This window comes from Gopherus evgoodei, chromosome 1 (genome assembly GCF_007399415.2).
Source record: "Gopherus evgoodei ecotype Sinaloan lineage chromosome 1, rGopEvg1_v1.p, whole genome shotgun sequence".
Taxonomy (NCBI): Eukaryota; Metazoa; Chordata; order Testudines; family Testudinidae; genus Gopherus; species Gopherus evgoodei.
In genome coordinates, this window is record NC_044322.1 from 19,319,528 (window position 1) to 19,334,640 (window position 15,113).

Genomic DNA, 15,113 nt, shown 5'->3' on the forward strand with positions numbered 1-15,113 from the left:
CAAACTCTGAGATCATATATTATTTGAGTTCACCTTTCATTGACACATTATCTCCTTCATTTGTCATGGCACATTCACTGACTGTTGTGGGGGTACTAACACATAGCAGAAACATCCTTTTACCAAGAAATATACTGTTTTAGGGCAAGCTGTACATTTCCTTCCATTTTTCTCCTTAATACAAGAGAGATTGCATTAGTTTGGATTTCTCTCTGTTTCTAAAGTTCTTCTGATGAAGACATTCCTTGGGGTGAATTGACTGTTGACTCATCAAACACACCTGTAATAGAATGGCTGTTGACTTACCAAACACAGCTATAGAGCTCCATTGATTAAATTATTGTGTTTAAGTTATAATTAACTTGCAGACAGACATTTGATCAGAAAAAACATTTGCATTAATATGCAAACAATCTCTTGCACAATCTAAAGAAGCAGCTATTAATTTGTTCCTGTGGTCAAGTGTTAACGGTTATTATTCTGAAGCAGGTCAGAATTTCAACATTCATTGACACTAAGACATCGAAATCCCAGTCCATATGACAGTTGAAATTATGTTATCAGAGGTGTGGTTCGCATGGGTTTCCTCCCCTGAATTGTGTTCTGACTCTGTTACTAAAACAGGCTGCAGACAATTTTTCAGGGGGAGTCTATAGCAAGGTTTATTTAAGCTCAGAAACACCCCTATCCACAATGGTTGGGAACATTTTTCTGGCACAGCTATGTTACAGTATAGAGAAGGACTTAAAGTGACTTAATACTATAGGTCTTGATCCTGCAATGAAGGGCTTGTGGGTAAAATCCTGCCCCTGCATGGAACTAATTGACATCAGTGGGGCTCTTCCCACACAGAGCCAAAAATCAGGTGGAAATAGATTCCAAATTTTAAAATCCATTAGTGCATTAATAATCCTATTTTAAAAATGAGAATTAAAAGCTCCCTAACACAAACACCCATTTTGATGAGAGGACCTCACTTAGCTACTCAAATCATGCTGTAAAGCAAACACTTGTATGAAAGGCCATGATTCATTGTACTTTCTACATGAGTTTGAGGAGTACATCAGCAAGACGCTACTATTAAGTTAAAATCATGCTTTTTTTTCCTGAATACAAGATTATATCAGCATTAACCATCTTCTCTTTTCCTAATGCTGAATTATTTATCAAATTCATAGGTTGTTCCATGTCTGAAGGACATGGTCCTTTTTTAAAAAAATCACAGCGTTCATTTGCTTTTGAAAGAATTCCATGTAGTTGGCTTTTCTGAAATTAAATAGGTAGAATGAAGATGCTTCATTTTAGGCATTGGTCCGATAATATGGTGATGATTGCCATAGAAAAGCCAATCAATTAATCAATCAATAAAGTTAGTGAGTCGGTGTTACAAAAGGATTGGAAACTGCTCATCTGTACCAATATGCCCTACCAAAACTCCTCCAAAGCTACTATCTTCTTTCCTCCAGAATCTCAGCTTTCTTTCTTAAGGAAGTCTCTAGCTTTCATGGTTGCAAAGAAAACCGCAAGAATATGAACCGATTGTAACTGATGCAGAGATGTTCAGTGAGTCTGTACAAAGCTCTGAGCTGCCCCATTCTTCTCAGTGAGGAGTTAACACAGATGCCTAAGTGATGGCCATTTATATACCAACATTTTAGTTTTCCTCATATAAGAATGGAGAAGCAAGATCACAGATCTTCACAATTTAAGGTGAGTGATGACTAAGGCCATGTGGCTGTCATGGAGGTCATGGATTCCATGACTTTCCGTGACCTCTGTGACTTTTGCAGTGGCTGCTGCGGCTGACTCCGAGGCTGCCCAAGCAGCTCATGCAGCCCCAGGGCCAGCCACACTGGCTGCTACTGGGGCAGTCTCAGGACACTTTGTCCCCCCTCACACAGCAACAGCAGTAGTTTGGATGTGGGAGAGGCTCAGGGCTGGGGCAGGGAGTTGGAGTGGAGGTGCGGTGCTTACCTCAGGGGGGCTTCCCAGAAGCGGCTGACATGTTCCTGAAGCTCCTAGGTAGAGAGGTCAGGGGGCTCTATGCACTGCCTCTGCCTTCAGGCACCGCCTCTGCAGCTCCCATTGGCTGCAGTTCTCGGCCTCCCAGAGCATCCATGGCCCCCAGGCCCAAGTTTTAGTTAGAGGTATGTAGTACAAGTCACGGACAGGTCACAGGCCGTGAATTTTTGTTTTCTTCCTGTGACCTGTCCATGACTTTTACTAAAAATACCCTGACTAAAACGTAGCGTTAGTGATGACTCATTTTAGTGCCACAAGTGAGTGAGATATGCCGCCGCTTTTTACCCTCCCCACTCCCAACCACAAAGGAGCCAAGCCCACCAGAGCTCCTGGGCATAGTCAAACTCCAAGAAAGGGAAGTCAAGTTCAAGGAGCGCAGTGGAGCCCAGAGATCATGCAAAATCACATTTTGAACCTTTGCACAATATATTGTATGCAGTGTGTCATTCTGATGACTCATATAGGTGGAATTTATTTGGTGATTGCAGTTTGAAAGAGCACCACTCTTTTCCACCCCTTAACTCTAAGGCAGTCTAAGCTGCTGACTATCTAGTACCCAGTGCAGCAAAGTCCATCCTTATTCAGCAAAGCGCTTAACTTTAAGCATGTGCTTAAGTCCCATTAAAGTCAGTTGATTCTGATGCACGTGGGACTGACACACATGCTCAAGGTTAAGCTCATGCTTAAAAGCTTTGCTGTAAAGGAATGAACTGCTCAATCAGGGCCTTCTTGATTATTTTTTCTTTCATCCTCTCTGTATAGGAAGTGGTCTTTACTTTTGAGGAATGTTAACTCTTGGGTGAAATGATAGAAAAATAATAGCTGCTTTGGCAGAACTGATTCTTGTACAGCACCTGTCCACATCATGGTCTTCCTGCCATTGAAGTCAAAACTCCCACTTACTACAACAAAAGGAGGTGCATGCCCTAAATAATTTTTTCTCCAGTTAAATGATTTATTAGGATTTTAATACAAATGAAACATACACACAACTGGGTCAAATTCATCCCTCATGTAAGTCCATTGAATTCAGTCAAGTTGCACCAGGAATGAGTATAGCACATTATGTAGAAGGCATAAAATAAAGACATGCAAGCATGTAAAAGACAAAAATAAATATATGATCAAATGCATAGGCTGACGCATGCAAGGAAGAGCATAGTAAAATTATGACGAGAGTGCTGGAAGACACAATGCCAATGCTATGTATATTTCTTCTTCTTTACATAAGAACATAAAAATGGCCTTACTGGGTCAGACCAAAGGTCCAGCTAGCCCAGTATCTTGTCTTCTGACAGCGGTCAATGCCAGGTGCCCCAGAGAGAGTAAACAGGACAGGTAATCATCAAGTGATCCATCCCCTGTCACCCATTCCCAGATTCTGGCAAACAGAGGGTAGAGACAGCACCCCTGTCCATTCTGCTCATTGATGGACCTATCCTCCATCAACTTATCTAGTTCATTTTTGAACCCTGTTATAGTCTTGGCCTTCACAATATCCTCTGGCAAAGAGTTCCACCGGGTGACTGTGCATTGTGTGAAAAAATACTTCCTTTTGTTTGTTTTAAATCTTCTGACTATTAATTTCATTTGGTGACCCCTAGTTCTTGTGTTATGAGAAAGAGTATATGACACTGCACCCCATAATTCTTTATAGAAATATGCTTATAAGTGTAAAGATGACATAACTGGAATATGTTTTATGCTAGATATGGCGTGTAACATATATTTGCAAAAGTTATGTTCTACTAAATGTATTCATCCTATTTGTATGCATGTATCATTTTTATACCTAAAGTTATGAGCATTGGCTCTATGCTTGTATTTAAAGTGTTTGCTGTAGGAAGCACATAAAGCAGATTTGGTTAACATAGTAAGAAGGGGTTATTCAAGTAATTGGGAGTACTTAGGTAACAATGGACCTTAAGAGATGCCAATCCACATCTGAGCTTTCCCGGGAATGTTCAAACTAACATGTAAACAATAGCATCAGCCTGTAAAGAACTGAGTCATGCATGGACATGTGACTTGCCCATGTGACTCCAAAACTCCATATTGTAGCTGTGATTATGCACAGGAGAACACAAGGGGTTTCCACCCACAAAAGAAAGACTGGGAAACCCCTCCATTTTGTTTTCAGCTGCCTCTCCACCCCAAAGGATGCCTGAAAGGAATTGGAATAAAGGACTATAACTGCAGGGATGTGAGTGATTGCTGGACCCAGTCTAGGAGGAAGCCTGGTCTGTAAAAGAAGCTTATTGGAGCATCTCTGAGGGTGAGATTTACCTGCCTTTAGTTTCTTACTGTATTAGGCTTAGACATGCATGCTTTTGTGGGTTTTTTTGCTTGGTAATTTACTTTGTTCTATCTATTATTACTTGGAACCACTTAAATCCTACTTTTTATATTTAATAAAATCACTTTTTACTTATTAATTAACCCAGAACAAGTATTAATACCTGGGGGAGCAAACAGCTGTGCATATCTCTCTATCAGCATTATAGAGGGTGAACAATTTATGAGTTTACCCTATATAGGCTTTATACAGAGTAAAACAGATTTATTTGGGGTTTGGATCCCATTGGGAACTGGGTATCTGGGTGTAGGAGACAGGAGCACTTCTTAAGCTATTTTCAGTTAAGCCTGCGGTATTTGGGGGATGTGGTTCAGACCTGGGTCTGTGTTTATAGCAGGCTAGGTGTCTGACACAACCAGGAAGTGTACTGTAGTCCCAAACTGCCAGGGAAAACAGACTTAGAGGTAATTTCAGCACATCAGGTGGCAGTCCCAAGGGGGTTTCTGTGATCCAATCCATCACAGAGTAAATAACACTTCCTTACTTACTTTCTCCAAACCAGTCATGATTTTATAGACCTCTATCATATCCCCCTTAACTGTCTCTTTTCCAAGCTGCAAAGTTCCAGTCTTAATAATCTCTCCTCATATGGAAGCCATTCCATACCCCTAATCATTTTTGTTGCCCTTTTCTGAACCTTTTCCAAGTCCAATATATCTTTTTTGAGATGGGGCAACCACATCTGCACGCAGTATTCAAGATGTGGGCATACCATGAATTTATATAGCAGCAATATGATATTTTATGTCTCATTGTCTATTCCTTTCTTAATGATTCCCAACATTCTGCTCGCTCTTTTGATTGCCGGTGCACATTGAGTGGATGTTTTCAGAGAACTATCCACAATGACTCCAAGATCTCTTTCTTGAGTGGTAACAGCTAGTTTAGACTCCATCATTTTATGTGTATAGTTGAGATTATGTTTTCCAATGTGCATTACTTTGCATTACTTTACAGAAACTTGGAGCAGTACAGCATCATCATTCATTCCTGTCCATAGCTTGCTCCTTCATTAAGCCCAGCCTTGTCATGTCTTTGTGTACAATGTTCTGCCATCTAGTCAGTGGTTCTCTTCTAGATCAGATGACCTCGGTAGTGTCTTCATTATTTTCTTTGCCATCCTATCATCTGTTTGTCTTCTGCTGTGTTCTCACCATTGAAATATTTTCGTATGTGGTCAGTCCTGAACCCTGATTTCACATCCTACTCTTCTTCTAACTTTGTCATTTGTCCTAACGTCTTTGCACTTTACACCAACCATTTTTTGAAGAACAGAAATAATTAAAGGTCTAGAAAACATGACCTATGAGGGAAGATTGAAAAATTTGGGTTTGTTTAGTCTGGAAAAGAGGAGACTAAGAGAGGTCATGATAACAGTTTTAAAATGCATAAAAGGTTGTTACAAGAAGGAGGGAGATTTTTTTTTTCTTAATCTCTGAGGATAGGGCAAGAAGCAATGGGCTTAAATTGCAGCAAGGGAGGTTTGGGTTGGACATTAGAAAAAATTCCTAACTGTCAGGGTGATTAAGCACTGGAATAAATTGCCTAGGGAGGTTGTGGAATCTCCATCATTGGAGATTTTTAAGAGCAGGTTACACGAGCACCTGTCAGGGATGGTCTAGATAATACTTAGTCCTGCCATGAGTGGAGGGGACTGGACTAGATGACTTCTCGAGGTCTCTTCCAGTCCTTTCATTCTATGATTCTATGTCATTCCTATGAGCAGGATAGGGTAGACAGGTCTAGCAAGCCGTCACATGCAAAACTAATTTATTATAGAAACAGTACAGCAAGCCAAACTGATTTATGTCCTAAAAACAGGCAAGTCCCCCCAAAAAAATTGAGGTTGCAAAGTCAAGCACTCCAAAGCTTGCATCACACGTTATGACACAATCTTTAAATACATGCTCACATTTTATTTTTTTCCACAGGACTCATGCCTCATTCAGTGAATGAGTATTCAATCTTCCTTTTGTTCCTCCTCATTCAGTGCGTGGCCCCAGGCTTTATTTAAATATAATAGGGAGACTGACTCTAGTGAAATCACAAGACTTGGTAACCGTAAATGAGATTTTTCAAGGGCTTAAAACACTGTCAAATGTGGGTAGTTTGGCAAAAGGTACATGCTTGACATAAAGGTCACACCTTTGTCAAATTCCAAGCTCCAGCTCCAAAGCTTAGATGTGCTAGCACATCTCAAGGAAAAGGTCACCAGAATTTTAACATTTGTTCTCTGAAATGACTGAACTGTTTTAGCTAAAACTTTTAAAAATAATTTTTTCTGAGGCAGACACCCAATTGATAACCCAAATTGATAAAGTTTGGCAAAACTATAAGCAACTGGTAACAGGGCCAAATAATGGGAACTGCTGGGCAACCTTAAGTACAGGTAGCACTACAGGCTCTGCTTACACTGCACAAAGAATCCTAAATTCCAAGTGCTATATAGCACATTGTAGCATGATACGGATGTCAAGCTAATGTTGTTATCAGTCTTCTTACTTTCATTAGTAATTGTCTTGCTGCCCAAAGGCCACAATCCCCGCTCTTCACACACACACACACACACACACTGCTCACTTATTCACATGTAATTTGTTTAAAACAGAGAACAATATCTTATAACCTGCAACTAAATCGGGTACCCTATCTAAGAGACTCACTACAAATGGCCAGTGACAGAGAACTTACATCCTATTAGAAAGATAATTAGACGGGAATGGTCAAACATAGTTAAAATGGGCCAAATTCTGAGAGATGCTGAGCACTGTGCATCACTCCTATCAGTGGAGGTTCCTGTATCATTGCCCATCACTGTAGTATGAATGTCTCCCAAGATGGAAAGAGACATTGCAATGACTTCTTTTTCCCTTTCTCCCTTGAATCCACTTATCAGGATTTGGGCCAGTATAAACCCCAGATCTGATCCACTTGTAAATGGAAAGAAAAGTTGTGGCTGGGCTGCACTGTAATTTAGAGCCAGTACATTTTAATGTACACCTAGCAAAGCATGGAAGTGGTCCAAGTGAAAAGTAATAAAGGGAAGGACATCTGTCATGGATAAATCTAATAACAAAGATGCAATATTACTGTGAGAAAAATGAAATGTCTTGTCCCGGGGGCTAGTACAGCAGTAAAACTATCCCATAGTGCACAGTTATTCTGAAAAGTACAGCTTCAGTGAAGGCAGATTCAATTAACTGGATGCAAGTGTAATTGCTGAAGAGAGTCTAGTGAACCAGTCAAGCTAGTTTCAGTCTCACTAATATGAAGCTACAAGCAAAAATTTGGACCAGACATCTAACAGTGTGTTCACAGAGAACATGAAAAAATAGGTGTTGCCATACCAACTATAACAAGAGTAATCAATTAATGTGGGTTATTATCACCAGGAGAAAAAGAACTTTTGTAGTGATAATCAGGATGACTCATTTCCAACAGTTGACAAGAAGGTGTGAGTAACAGTAGGGGGGAAAATTAGCATGGGGAAATATATCTTCCTACTGTATTTTCCACTGCATGCATCCAATGAAGTAGGATTTAGCCCATGAAAGCTTATGCCCAAATAAATTTGTTAGTCTCTAAGGTGCCACAAGTACTCCTTATTCTTTTTGCTGATACAGACTAACATGGCTACCACTCTGAAACCTAAAGAATTTAATAATTACTTTCCAGGATTGATTCACAGCATTCTAGAGTGGCCTGAAGATATGTGACTGCATAGGGCCGTACGCTTAGGTACAAACTACTGAGTTGAATTCTGTTGTACCTGGTGGTTTACCAGGGGCTACCTCTATTCTCTGTCCCCCTCCACCCTCCAAATGATAAATTGAACTTAGGGGCAAGTCTAATGTCGACTAAACTCCCGTTGGTTGACATTACTGGCATAAAAAATTCCTGGAGGCAGAAGTATTCACATTAGAGGGTGAGACATTCATAAATTCTTGAACAAGTCTGATTCCACAGTGATGCAAACACACAATCTCATCTCCTCAGTATCTGCTGGAGAGTCTCTTATCTATAACTCTTGATATCCATTGCCAGAGCCTCTCTGGAACCATGAAGCACAGAAGACAAAAGCAGAATAATTCATATTGTACTTGCCTAAATCCACGCCATTAACTAACACTGGCACTAACAGTCAAACAAGAGATAACCAAATCTTAAGGAATAGCAATCACTTCTCCATGGAGCCCAGTTGCATTTGGTAAAATTTTCAAAAACACTCAAGTGATTTATAAGCCTAAATTTTGCTCTTAGGTGCTTTTGGAACACATTACCTGAGGGGATAGAGGAAGCATGAGAACATAAAGGATAATGCATCAGAAGAACAGAAATCTCAGCAAGGAGCACTGGTAAACTCCTGAGCATGTTAACGATGTCCTCTTGATTGCTAAATAGTTTCTTTTTTAACAGGTAGAAATAGCAATGTTAAGAGTGCTAGTGAAATGTAGAATTCAGGCCTGTATTTTCACCTGAGATAGAATTTTGGGTCTTGCTTGCCTGTTTGAATTTTTACATTCATATTAATATATGTGAACAAAGGAATCCTTACTAATATGTGTAAACAAAGGACAAAGACACTGGGTAAGTTGCTTCTGTCTAGCCAGATGGGTTTGATAGTATAATGGGAACAAATAAGAACGGTTAAAGTGTTACTGGGCATGGTGGGAGTATAATATAATAGCACACACTTGAATACTGCCTCAACTCCTATCTCAAGGCAAAGTCAAGTCCAGAGGGGCAAGGGGGAACTGGGCAGGAAGGTAAGACACTAAAAGGCTAAAGAAATACCTGCCCCTGATAGCACAACCTCACTCCTCACCCCTCCCATGGGATACAAAAGAGGTGGGATGAAGACCCTGGACTCACGACCTCCCCCCCAAAAAAATGGAACATGACTATAAATTGTAAGAAGGGGACTAAGGGTGTGCATTTCAAGTATAATTATGCCTGATGAGGAGGTGGGGACTGGACACTGGGAACCGAGGCTTTGTGGAGTCAGAGTTATGGACACGCTTGCTGGAAACTAGCCCCAATAAACATCGCTTTGCTTGCACTTTGGACTTCTGGTCTTCTGCTTTCTGTCTGCATGGCAAGAACCAGGGGAGAGGGTGAAGGGAAAGCCCTCTGACAGGCTGCAGCAATAAGGTGTGGAAAGCCCAGCAAATCCCAAGTGATTCATGTGGATCCCATGCCTTCCATGCAGCTCCTGATAAGCTCCATAATCTATTTTGGATAGAGGAGGGAGTGCCAGCCCTACCACATCAGTGACAGACTAGTCAGGGAAGGTCTCTGTAAATGAGGTCCTGGTGGAGGTTTCCTTGTCGTGGATCCCGTCCATGGCTTTCCAGCAGGAGAGAGTGTTGCAGCCTATGGATATGAGATGATAAAGTTTAAAGGAAGGCATAAAGGCAAAGAAAATAATAGCAAAAATAGAGATAATACTGCTGTGTACCTCACTGCATTCCTCTTCAAAGTCCCTGTGAAGGATTCGTGAATCATTGCCAGTGCTTCTCCTGACAAATCCTACCAGAAGCTAGAAAACATAAATCTCCATCATGGAAGCTTCATCTTTTAAAAAGATGTTTTCTTCTTGATTATGTGAAACAACAGGCTTAATTGTGACAATAACCACATACAAATATCAACAGAGGTTGTGCAAAAGCAAACATTGCTGGCAATTTCCAAGTAAATTCAGTGCCAGAAAGCCAGATTCTGCCACTCTGACTCACAAGGATCAATGTATTACTATCCAAGTCATCCCACTGAAGTCAATGGCATTACTCCGGGGGGTACGGTTCTACAAATTGTGAGGAAGGGTAATCTGACCCAGAGTAATGATGGATAAAAAATGGCAAAAAGTTTTCTAAAAAAAAAAGAAAACACTTATTTTTTTAATGAAAAATCAAAATTTGGAAAATTTCACCCAGCGTTAGCCCAGAATCCAGCGGAAGCTTTCCAGTGCTCACTGTTCAAAGGCCTAGATGGATCCATCACCCACCACATGCTCCAAGTGGTTACTATGCCTTCATTCTCTCCTGATAAGAAAGCAGATTGCTAACATTTAGGTGTAAAATTAGAATATGCAAGAGATGCACAGCATGAGCGATGCCCCAATCTAGACACTTGTTAAAGAGGCGGCAACCCCTCCTTTGCCACTACTTACAAAGCAGCAAAGACATATAGAACTGTATATCTATTACCTTTATGGGACACAGAGTGCATTAGATTACCATTTATATGAGCTATTGAAAAGATTATTATTGCTTCTTGCAAGGGAAAGGTCAAGAAAGAAAGGGATTGCTTTATGCCTGCAGAGATAAGGGCTTTTATATTTTTTCCTCTGTGACAAGTGCAGTGATTCAATACAACTTAATTTAGAAACATTTTTAAGAGCCTATTGTTAAAAAATAATAATAATCCTTCCCCTGGTACATTAAAAATGAATTCTCATGACATTCCACGGGCATGGAATACGTCACTATGGCACCTTGCTGGGAACTCCAGCTTGGTGTATGATAATAAGTGTAACGTGTTGCATACTGTGACCAATTACTATGGGTTTTATTCATACTACAGTAGAGCCCTGAGACCTCTTTCAGATTCAGGACCCCATTGTGCTAGGTACTTTATGCTCTCCCTGGCTAACCTGGAGAAAACAGCTTCTATATGATTCTGATTGAAGACCTCCACTGACTTCAGTAGGCGTTGACACAGGCCATGAATCAAAGTGGTAGAGCGTGCTGCTACTGTGGTCCAGATTCTAGCCCTAATGTATACAGCTTATGCATCCCCAGCACAGAACATGCTGCATTCTTTACTTGGGCAAACATTCCTATTAAAATTAATGGGATTTTGGCCTGTGTAAAGGATTATCACAGAGGCCCCTTCACACTTTTTCCTCTGAGAGGCAGCACAGGCATGGCAAATACTGCATAGGCTTTGTATCTCACGGCTCTCATCAGAACCTTTATTTTGCCTGAATGGAACTCATTAATTCTATGAATTTACCTTATCGTCCATCTCTCCATTTCTCCAGCCTCATATTTAAGGGTTTCCTTTCTATGGAAACTGCTTTGCCTAGTGGAGAGCCTATATTTGGAATCAGAAGGACTTCTGTATCACAAAGTGTCTTATATAGTCTAGCCAAAGGAGTATGGAATTTGGCAGAATTTTACACATCAGAAACCCAGAAGTATACAAAGTATAATATTTTTCAGAATGTTGGTAAAATGACCTAAGTGGTCCTTTAATCCTCAAATGACTATTCTCGCCACAGGTATTCATGACCCTTTATAGGCAACTCAAAGAGAACTCCAGATCCTCAGCCAGAGTTACTCGGCAAAGCTTAATTGAAGTCAGTGACGCTTCACCAATTTACACCAACAGAGCATCTGCTAGATACTTCTCCCTACTAAGGCTACATCAACACTACAAGCTGGGGTTTGATTTCCCCTGCTCATGTACACATCCTAGCACTAGCTGTCATCAAGATAGTGTGAGTATAAATAGCAGTGAAACTGCAGGAGCAAGGGTAGCAGCAGCAGAGGCCCGGCTGAGCCATGCCAAGTACATACCTACTGGCAGGGGCGCTGGAACAGGGGGGCCAGGGGGCCATGGCTCCATCACTTTTTACTAGCTGTAAGGGTGAGTGACATGGGGGGAAGGGTACGGAGAGGAACTAGTCAGGGGAGGGGTCTTGGGGGAAAGCAATGGTGCGAGGGCAGGGACTCGGGGAAAGAGGTGGCATGAGGAGGGCGGCTTGGGGGGAAAGGGGCAGTACTGGGGCGGGAAATCAGGAAGGAAGGGCAATGTGGGGAGGGCGGGCCACAGTTCCGGAGCCAGTGCTATTTATACTGGCACTAGCTGAATGAGAGCTAGCGTAAGTTTGGGTACACGAGCAGGGAAATCACACCGCTAGCTCTAGAGGGGTCTCAAAACAAAAGTTATGGTGGCCTCAGAGTGTGGCCACCAACTGTTGCTGGTGGCCGCTCTGACAATTTTTCCTAAAATACTTGATTAACTTTAAGAAAAACAAATAAATACGCACATATACAGGTCCAAATCATTGTCATTTATTTATGTTATTTATATATTAATTATATTATTATTTTTTTAATTATTATTTATATGCAGGGTTTCTTGCAGACTCAACAATAAAATAATGCACAGTTGTCTCTATTCTTTACTGGACCTGAACAGAATAGAAACAAATAAGGTGCTTTGTATTTTCTTTTTGTTGTTGTTGTTTCTTTTGCTTTCTTAGTTGCTTTTTTTTAGACTTGCTAGCTAGTAAGTCTGCTTGTGTGAAAAGTGATATTTGTTAATATCTCTTTCACAGCAGCAGAATAGCTAGCTAGCTGGGAGGCAGGAACAAGTGATATTAACAAACATACAGATATCACTTCACAACAGACTTATTCAGTCCTGGCAAGCTGGGGGACAAAATAAACCTAGGACGGGGAAGTGGGTAGGGAGGCAGCAGGGACTATGGGCAATGGGGAGATAGATGGTGGGCCAAGGGAGGCAGCAGGGGCCAGATGCAATAGGGTGGGTGAGTGAGGAGCTAGGGGAGGCAGCCAGGTTTGGAACAATGGGGTGGTGGTGAGCCTGCGACCAGAGCCCTGTGTGACCAAAGCCCAGGACTGGAGGACACAGCAGGGACCAGGAGGGATGTTGGGGGAGGTGAGCTTGGGGGCTGGCACCCACTGCCACATGACTGGGTACCGGGGCCGTGATCCCTCAGCCAGAGCCTGAAACCCTGCAGTCAGGGGATGGAGCCCACCACCTGTCACTCTAGAGTTGAAGCTGGAAGCCCAAGCCCCACCTTTCCAGGGAAGGTGAGGGACTCACACCACCTGCTTGCTTCTCTGGCATTTGTTCCAGAGAGGGGCAGGTCCCAACCCCTACTGACAGCCGCGGGGGAGAGGCCACGGCATCCCCCCTCCAGCCCCAATCACTGCCCAGGAGGCTGTGGCCACATGAAAAGCCCTCAGTGACCACATTTGAGAAACACGGATTGATGTAGCCTTAGTAGGGAGAAGGGTGACTGTCCTCCTGCTCATTCAGTGCTTGGTTTCTTTGTGCAAGCAAAGATGATAGCCTCAAGTTGGTTCCTCCAAAACAATCCGGGCATGTTTTTCCAAGGAGTGTTGAAAATACAAATAAATAAATGAATAATAATGGGACTGGTATCCCCATTATAAAAACAGCTACCATGGCAATTGTTACTAATTAGCAGCAACAAGGCCAAGGACAAAACAAGGTTTGGTTTTCTTAGAACAGAAATGCTTTAGTTTAACTAAAGTCATTGGGCTCAATATAGAAGTATCTGGGTCAAAATTCAGAGCCTGTGCTATACAGGTTGTCAGACTAGATCAGTGGTTCTCAAACATTTGTTCTGGTGACCCCTTTCACACAGCAAGCCTCTGAGTGTAACCCCCATTATAAATTAAAAACACTTTTAAATATATTTAACGCTATTATGAATGCTAGGGGCAAAGCGGAGTTTCGGGTGGGCACTGACAGCTCACAACCCGCCCATATAATAACCTCACAATCCCCTGAGGGGTCTAGACCCCCCAGCTTGAGACCCCCTGGACTAGATGATGTCATAATCCCTTCTGGCCTTCAACTCTATGGCATCTGGTAAATGAAGTCTGAGCTATATTTGACCCTTCAGATCAATTTAAGGGCCGACTGGCAGGGCAGTATAGGGAAGCTGTTGCTCCTGTTGCCCATGCTGTACTTCAATCTGTCAATCTCTCTCTCCCCCTCTTCCACCCCGTGCCCCACCCCCCAGCCCAAGGACTACATTCAATTTCTTCTAAAGGAATAAAAAAATGACAAACAACATGGCAGAGAGCTCCTCCATGGATGGAATTTTAGAGGCTGGAGAAGGAAAGACGCAGATTCACCAATATCTGCACTCCTGCAGCTGCAGGGTAATTTATAGCAGGGGAGGCTTAAACTTGTTTGTAGTTCACTTCACACCATACCTTGATGGAGGAATGACAGATGAGGGCAACCTCCCAGCCCACTGGCAGTTGCAGGGACCATCTTTCCACATGCAAGATCCATGTGGCAGCTGTAGCAATTAGATTCATTTCCCATGTAAACAGATATGATAGTATTTCACGTATTTAGCTTCTTGAGAGGCAGTTTAGCTGTCGATAATGAGGAGGAGAAGCCAGAGGAAAGTGAACTTCTCCCAGTGTGCTCTAGGGGTGGGGATGGAGAAGGAAATTCTTCACCACTGTAAAGCTGCTGATCACTTTAAACATGCGCATGCGAGTGGGAATCACCATGATATTTAAACTGGACATACAGTGATTTTTTTCCCCTTTAGCTTGTATCAGATTTACTACCTTATTTATTTTACGTTAACTTTTCCCTCATTCCCTCATGGCAAAAAAAACCCTTCACTCAAACAGAGAAATGACTCAAAAGACATTTGGAACCTTTCTTAAATGGTCATTAACCTTCTGCACAACATTCTTCTTTGGCCCATGGCTCCCGTTCACACATTCTCCTCTGTAGTTCCCATCTATCAAATAAATGCAGGATATGCTGCAGAGAGGCGTTTAGGAGCAGAGCAGAAAATTATCCCTATGTGGTTATTTTAAAAACACTTTGCCTTTGAAGTGTTTTTCCCCAGCAGCTCATGATAATTAAACAAAAATACAATGAAAACAGCCTTAAAATTACAAAGAGAGAGAGAGAGTCCCACAGG